The sequence below is a fragment of the Vanellus vanellus genome (assembly GCF_965231255.1).
Source record: "Vanellus vanellus genome assembly, chromosome: Z".
NCBI classification, from domain to species: domain Eukaryota; kingdom Metazoa; phylum Chordata; class Aves; order Charadriiformes; family Charadriidae; genus Vanellus; species Vanellus vanellus.
Genome location: NC_138908.1, coordinates 22,034,954 through 22,041,955, shown reverse-complemented (window position 1 = coordinate 22,041,955; position 7,002 = coordinate 22,034,954).

Here is a 7,002-nt window from a genome sequence, read left to right as displayed (position 1 = left end):
GAGTGGGGCGGGGGGAGGGAGAATGGGTTGGTAAGGACATGAGCTGTCAGCCTTCCAACTCTCTTTTGAGGAAAGATTCACCAGCATCTGAATAACTATATTATCCCTCCACCACCTCTACTATCCTCAAGTTTCCTGATGTTGCAGGCAGGCTTTAAAGGATGTAGTTCTTAATAACTTATCGACATTACCACACTACCCGCTGCTGACACAGGATGTGGTTGATTCGGGGCCAAATAAGCCAGAAAAAAGCCCCTTTGGCTCTGCTGCTGCCTTTGAAACAGTATGAAGAAATATTGTCTTTGGCGGCACAGCAAGGCAAACCGTTCTGAATCTCATGCTAGAGGTGTAGGTGCCAGCAGAGGTGGGTGTTCCTGGCGTGGCCAAACCTGGAGCACGCGTTTTCCTCCTGTCCTCCCACAGCCTTCAGATGGACCACGGTGCTGACCACTGTTACATCCAGGACCTGTGAGTGACTCTTTGTTCTATCCCTTAATAGATCATTAAGGTATTAGCTTGTTTGCATGCCTGTTTGCTCTGGCTTGGGGGTACTTTACACCAGGGTTTTAATTACCACCTCTTTCTCCACCCCATTAACATGTTACATGGATGACGACAAGGTCCTCAAAGGCCTCCAAAGGGCAAAGCTCCCCCTTCTGCACTCACACTTTTTCTCTAGCCTTTTGATCCATCCTCAGCTAGGATGACTGCATTTGCAGTGCAAAAATCTGCATTAGCTTTAAGGTACTGGGAGGAAAAAAAAAAAAAACAAAACCCAACAGTTAGGAATCCCTGGTACATCAGAAAGGTAAGAGCACAAACCACTGACAGAAGATACTGCTGTTGTTAGCCTCTGCAGAAGGGGTTAGTAAGACCAGTGTGGCTATGGAAGTCAGACCTACCCTGCTGCTGGGTTTCCAGCTACATGTGTGCATCAATTGGACATGTGTTCTGCTAAAGAGGGACTTCTTTTACATCATTAGGAGCTAGAGATGTGTGCACGCCTCCAAGGCTACGATCTCATTGGCATTGTAGAAACTTGGTGGGATGATCCTGTGACTGGACTGTTGCCATGGAAGGCTACAGGCTCTTCAGGAGAGACAGGCAAGGGAAACGAGGAGGTGGTGTGGCCTTATATGTGAAGAAGCAGCTGGAATGCATGGAGCTCAGCCTAGGGATGGATAAAGAGCCAACTGAGAGCCTATGGGTCAGGATTAAAGGGAAATCGGGAGCAGGGGACATTACAGTGGGGGTCTGCTACAGGCCACCCGACCAAGAAGACCGAGTGGATGAAGCTCTCTATAGACAGATAGGGGCAGCATCACGTTCACAGACCCTGGTTCTCATGGGTGACTTCAACCTCCCCGACATCTGTTGGAAGGGTAACACAGCCAGGCATAGGCAATCCAGAAGGTTCTTGGATTGCATTGACGACAACTTCCTTCTCCAAGTGGTTAAGGAGCCAACAAGGAGAGGAGCTATGCTGGATCTTGTTCTTACCAACAAGGAGGGGCTGGTAGACAGTGTTAAACTCAAGGATAGCCTGGGGCTCTAGTGACCATGAAATGGTTGAGTTTGAGATCCTCGAGGCAGCAAGGAAGGTGCGCAGCAGGCTGACCACCCTGGACTTTGGGAGAGCTGACTTTGGCCTCCTGAAGAATCTGCTTGGTGTGGTGCCATGGGATGAAGCGCTGGAGGGAAGAGGGGTCCAAGAAAGTTGGTTAATATTCAAGGACCACTTCCTCCAAGCTCAGGAGTGATGCATCCCTACAAAGAGGAAGGCAGGCAGAAAAGCCAGGAGGCCTGCGTGGATGAACAAGGAGCTCCTGGACATGACCAAAATGAAAAAGGAGGCCTATAGGGAGTGGAAACAGGGGCGGGTAGCCTGGGAGGTATACAGAGGAATAGTTCGAGCAGCCAGGGATTGAGTTAGACAAGCTAAGGCCCAGATAGAACTAAATCTGGCCAGGGACATTAAGACAAACAAAAAAGTCCTTCTTTAAGTATGTCAGCGAGAAAAGAAAGACTAGGGAAACTGTGGGCCCTCTCTGGAAGAAAATGCAAGAACTGGTTACCGGGGACAGAGACAGAGCTGAGGTACTCAATGACTTTTTTGCCTCAGTCTTCACTGGCAAGGACTGCAGCCACACTGCCCATGACGCAGAAAGCAAAGATAAGGATTGGGAAAATGGGGAACTGCCCACTGTAGGTGAAGATCAAGTACGAGACCACCTGAGGAATCTGAAGGTGCACGAGTCCATGGGACCTGATGAGATACATCCGCAGGTCCTGAGGGAACTGGCAGATGAGGTCGCTAAGCCACTAGCCATCATATTTGAGAAGTTGTTGCGGCCTGGTGAGGTTCCTGCCGACTGGAAAAGGGGAAACATAACCTCTGTTTTCAAAAAGGGAAACAAGGAAGATACAGGGAACTACAGGCTGGTCAGTCTCACCTCTGTGCCTGGCAAGATCATGGAGCACATCCTCCTGGAAACTCTACTGAGGCACGTAGAAAACAAGGAAGTGATTGGTGACAGCCAGCATGGCTTCACCAAGGGCAAGTCATGCCTGACAAATTTGGTGGCCTTCTACGAAGGGGTTACAGTGGCAGTGGAGAAGGGAAGACCAACTGATGTCATCTACTTGGACTTGTGCAAATCGTTTGACACTGTCCCACACAATATCCTGGTCTCTAAATTGAAGAGACATGGATTCAACAAATGGACCACTCGGTGGATAAAGAACTGGCTTGACGGTCGCACTCAAAGAGTTGCGGTCAATGGCTCGATGTCCAAGTAGAGAGCAGTGACGAGTGGCGTTCCTCAGGGGTCGGTACTGGGGCCTGTACTGTTCAACATCTTTGTCGGCGACATGGACAGTGGGGTTGAGTGCACCCTCAGCAAGTTTGCCAATGATACCAAGCTCTTTGGTGAGGTAGACACACTGGAGGGGAGGGATGCCATCCAGAGGGACCTGGACAGGCTGGAGAGGTGGGCCCAAGCCAACCTCATGCAGTTCAACAAGGCCAAGTGTAAGGTCCTACATCTGGGTCGAGACAACCCCAAGCATAAATACAGGCTCGGCAGGGAATGGCTGGAGAGCAGCACTGAGAAGGACCTGGGTGTGCTGCTTGACGAGAAGCTCAACATGAGCCAGCAGTGAGAAGGCCAACCGTATCCTGGGCTGCATCAGAAGTGTGGCCAGCAGATCAAAGGAGGCGATTCTGCCCCTCTACTCCACTCTCGTGAGACCCCTCCTGGAGTACTGCATCCAGCTCTGGAGTCCCCAACATAAGAAGGACATAGACCTGCTGGAGCATGTCCAGAGGAGATCCACAAAGATGATCCGAGGGCTGGAGCACCTGTCCTATGAGGAGAGGCTGAAAGAGTTGGGGCTGTTCAGCCTGGAGAACAGAAGGCTCCGGGGAGATCTTATTGCGGCTTCCAGTCCCTAAAGGGGGCCTACAGGAGAGCTGGGGAAGGACTTTTTACTAGGGCATGTAGTGATAGGACGAGGGGGAATGGCTTTAAACTGGAAGAGGGCAGGTTCAGATTAAACATTAGGAAGAATTTTTTCACTTTGAGGGTGGTAAGGCACTGGAACAGGTTGCCCAGAGAGGTTGTTGAGGCCCCATCCCTGGAGGTGTTCAAGACGTGGCCTTGGGCAGCCTGGTCTAGTGGAAGGTGTCCCTGCCTATGGCAGGGGGGTTGGAACTCGATGATCTTGAAGGTCCTTTCCAACCTAAATCATTCTATGATTCTATGATCAAGTAATAACCTGGAAATTGTCAAGATAGTTCAACACATCACAGGACAGAAATGGGAGGAGGGCTGGGAGGTGGGAGTTTGTCATCCTATTTTCCCTCCTACCTCAGGTTAGATGTGCTTGTTTAATTTAATCGATGGTACACAGCAGTCTCCCAAGCACCCATTTGCATTAACTATCAGCACAATTCAAAGAGGGATGCGGCACTAGTTTTCCACGAGCCATAAAAAAACTTGCACTGGGTTTACAGAGCAATTGGGATCCTACCGCACGAAACAATACAGCCCTGCCCCAAAGTTCTTGGGACAGCCTGGCAACACCTCCCCTGCCTTCAAGGAGTCACGGTCCTCAGACCAAAGCCTTCCAAGACATTTATTTTTCATGCTGCTTTTGCAGCCGCGGCTCAATCCTGAGCCCGGAGACCCTGCTGGTCCCCACTCTGCATCAGAGCAGAGCCAGTGCGGAGATAGGCAGCGTGAAGAGTGAGATTTGTTCCTGTGCTAATGGGACTGTCCTGGGGACTGAGTTACCAGAGAGAGACTTTTCTCCTTGTGCCATGGAAGTTAATTTTCTCTCAGGATGGACACAGTGGGCTTTTAGCCCGCATTGCACTCTCTGTAAATTGTCAGTGATAGAATTTGCTTCTCTGCTTAGCCCTGAAAAGTCGAACCTTGAAGATCACTGTTTTCCCCAGGATTTTCTCAGTCGTGCCGGCTGAAAGATGTATCGTTCACTCAGCAATAAGGCAAGAATTTATGCTGCCTGAGAGAAATGTGCCTGTTTTGGCTCAGGAATACAGGCTCATCTTTGTCTTCTTGATGGTTACCCTTCAATTGCATCACCCTGAACAGCCAGCAAGGGCCCACAGACCTGGGGTGTTTCAAAATGAAAATGACGACTTGAGGATTTCTTGTCATAAAACAAAAATACCAAGCTGTAATCCTTTGATTCTGGTTGTTTATCTTCTCTGCAGAGATGTGCTACAGGCCCATAACCCTCATGGTTGGATGGGTTTCCTGATAGATCCCATAACCTGATCAGCTTGGACCGAACACGTTTGAAGGTCACACGAGCCACTGCTATGCACAGAGCACTGAGCCAATAAAGGCTACGCTCATCAAACTGTCAGAATATTGGGACCGCAATCAGATTTGGGTAGGACTTGTAGCTAGCACACCTCAAAGTGTGCTAAGTTGGCCCAGTATATCTTTACTTTTTCACTTACTGCCACGTATATAGTACTCTGCTCCACACCTGGACACCTGGAAAGCAGCAGCTGCAGGGGATCCAAAGAGCAGCTATAGGCAACGGTCCACACAGAGGACCATTTCTCTCCACACGTTGTAATCACTTGCCAAGCAAATGAAATAACTGAAATGAAAAAGCTTCCCAAAAATACATGACATTCAAACCAAAATACCGTCCAGCTCTGAACTAGGAAAGAATCATACCTGTAAACAAATTATTACAGTTTAGCAGAAATGAAAGGCGGTGGTTATTGTTAAAAGTATTTGGAATGTAAAAGGTTTAAATTTAAAAAAAAAAAAAAAAAAACCAGATTTACAGGAAGCCCAACCCAGACTCAGTTTCTGACACCATAAAGATATGGCACGAAAAATATGAATAATACACACGTAGCACATGGGGAATTGCTCTTCTGTCCCGCTGCCTTCTCTCTGTCACTTCTGACGGAGAGACCCCTGTCTCCGAGGGCAGAGCTGGCAGCTTGCCCTTGACACGTCACATCCACATCCCACATCTTGTAGGCACTTCAGAGAAGCCACTGCTGGAGCAATGAGGACATGTGTAAGCTGTCGATACACACCTTTGTCACACAGGCTGACTAACCCAGCTAAGTAACTCAGATTAAAAGCTGTGAATACAGGCAAATTGGCTTTTAACTCCTCTTAGCTGCTAGATTTCAAACTCTGCAGCATCTAACTTCAGATGTTACCTGAAATTGGACTCCCAAGTTATCTTTACGTGCTCTTTTAACCCAAGTCACCTTGTTGTGCAAATACCCCTCACAATATAGACATAATCTGGCACACTCCTGGATGCTCTGTGAACAAAAGAAAATTGCTGCCAAAGTAAAGGGCTCTTCTCATAGGGACCCAAACCCCAAACGCACGCTTTCCCACACATAAGCAAGAAATATGTAAAGTTTTATCTTCTGAAAGATGAGGAGCAGAACTACAGTTCTGCTGAGTCAGGCAGCCCAGAGCAACGCGCCAGCCCCCACAACCACTAGTAAACTTCGTTGTATTTCCTCTCTCCGGTTCCTCATGTGATTTGGTTTTTGCACCCCCACGTAGCTCTTTCCCTTACTCTCACCTGGAGAAAAGCTGAAATGCCACCACGAGAGAACTGTGCATTGATCACTATATGAAACCAGGCAGAAGGGAGGGAAAGAAGTCACTCTCACCTGCAGGGTCCAAGTGGAGAGCATGCAGAATTTAAAATGCTCTTAAAATTATTTCTAAACATTTCTCATGTTCACGTCATATGCGGTTTTGGGCTTGGTTTTAGTAGTATCTATTTCTCTAAATGCTTTTTCTGGAGAAACATTTTTAAAGCTGTTCCTTATGAATCACAAACTGTTAGTTTCTGCAAACCATACTGAGGGTGGGAATCGATGGTGAAACAAAACAAATGAGTGAGAAAAAAAACTGAAAGGGCTAGGGATTTGATTAAAAAAGGGAGCATGCCAAGTTCCTTATTTCAACAGAATCAACAGCTGGTGCACAACCACAGTGTCAGTGCTGCTAGCCTCCCTCTGAAATTCACATTGGTTTCTATCGGTTTATTGATTTTATTCTACTTACAGGAAAATGCCTGAAAATGGATCTACAAAATGGGTGACAAGTATTGGTATCAGTTACGCCAGCAGATGCAAAGATTTCTTTATAGAATTTTCTAAAAATTCTTCGAAGCTAATACTGCAAGAGAAGCAGATGCATTCCGAGGAAGAAAATATACTCTATGCAAGTAAAACAACTTTGAACAGAAGTGAATAATTGTAGGGATGTTCGTGTATTTTACTCCTGCAAAAGGAAACTTAGAGACAGTGAAGAAGAGAGAGGATAAAAAAGAAGCCTTAAGCCATTTCTGGAATATTGTGTCATTTTGAGACAGTTGAGTGTCCGTCCTTGCTGTGGTTTTAACTGGGATTTCAGAGTCCTGAAAGAAGGTCATACAATCTCCTGCTGTCTCAGTGCCTCTGCTACAAAATGCAGT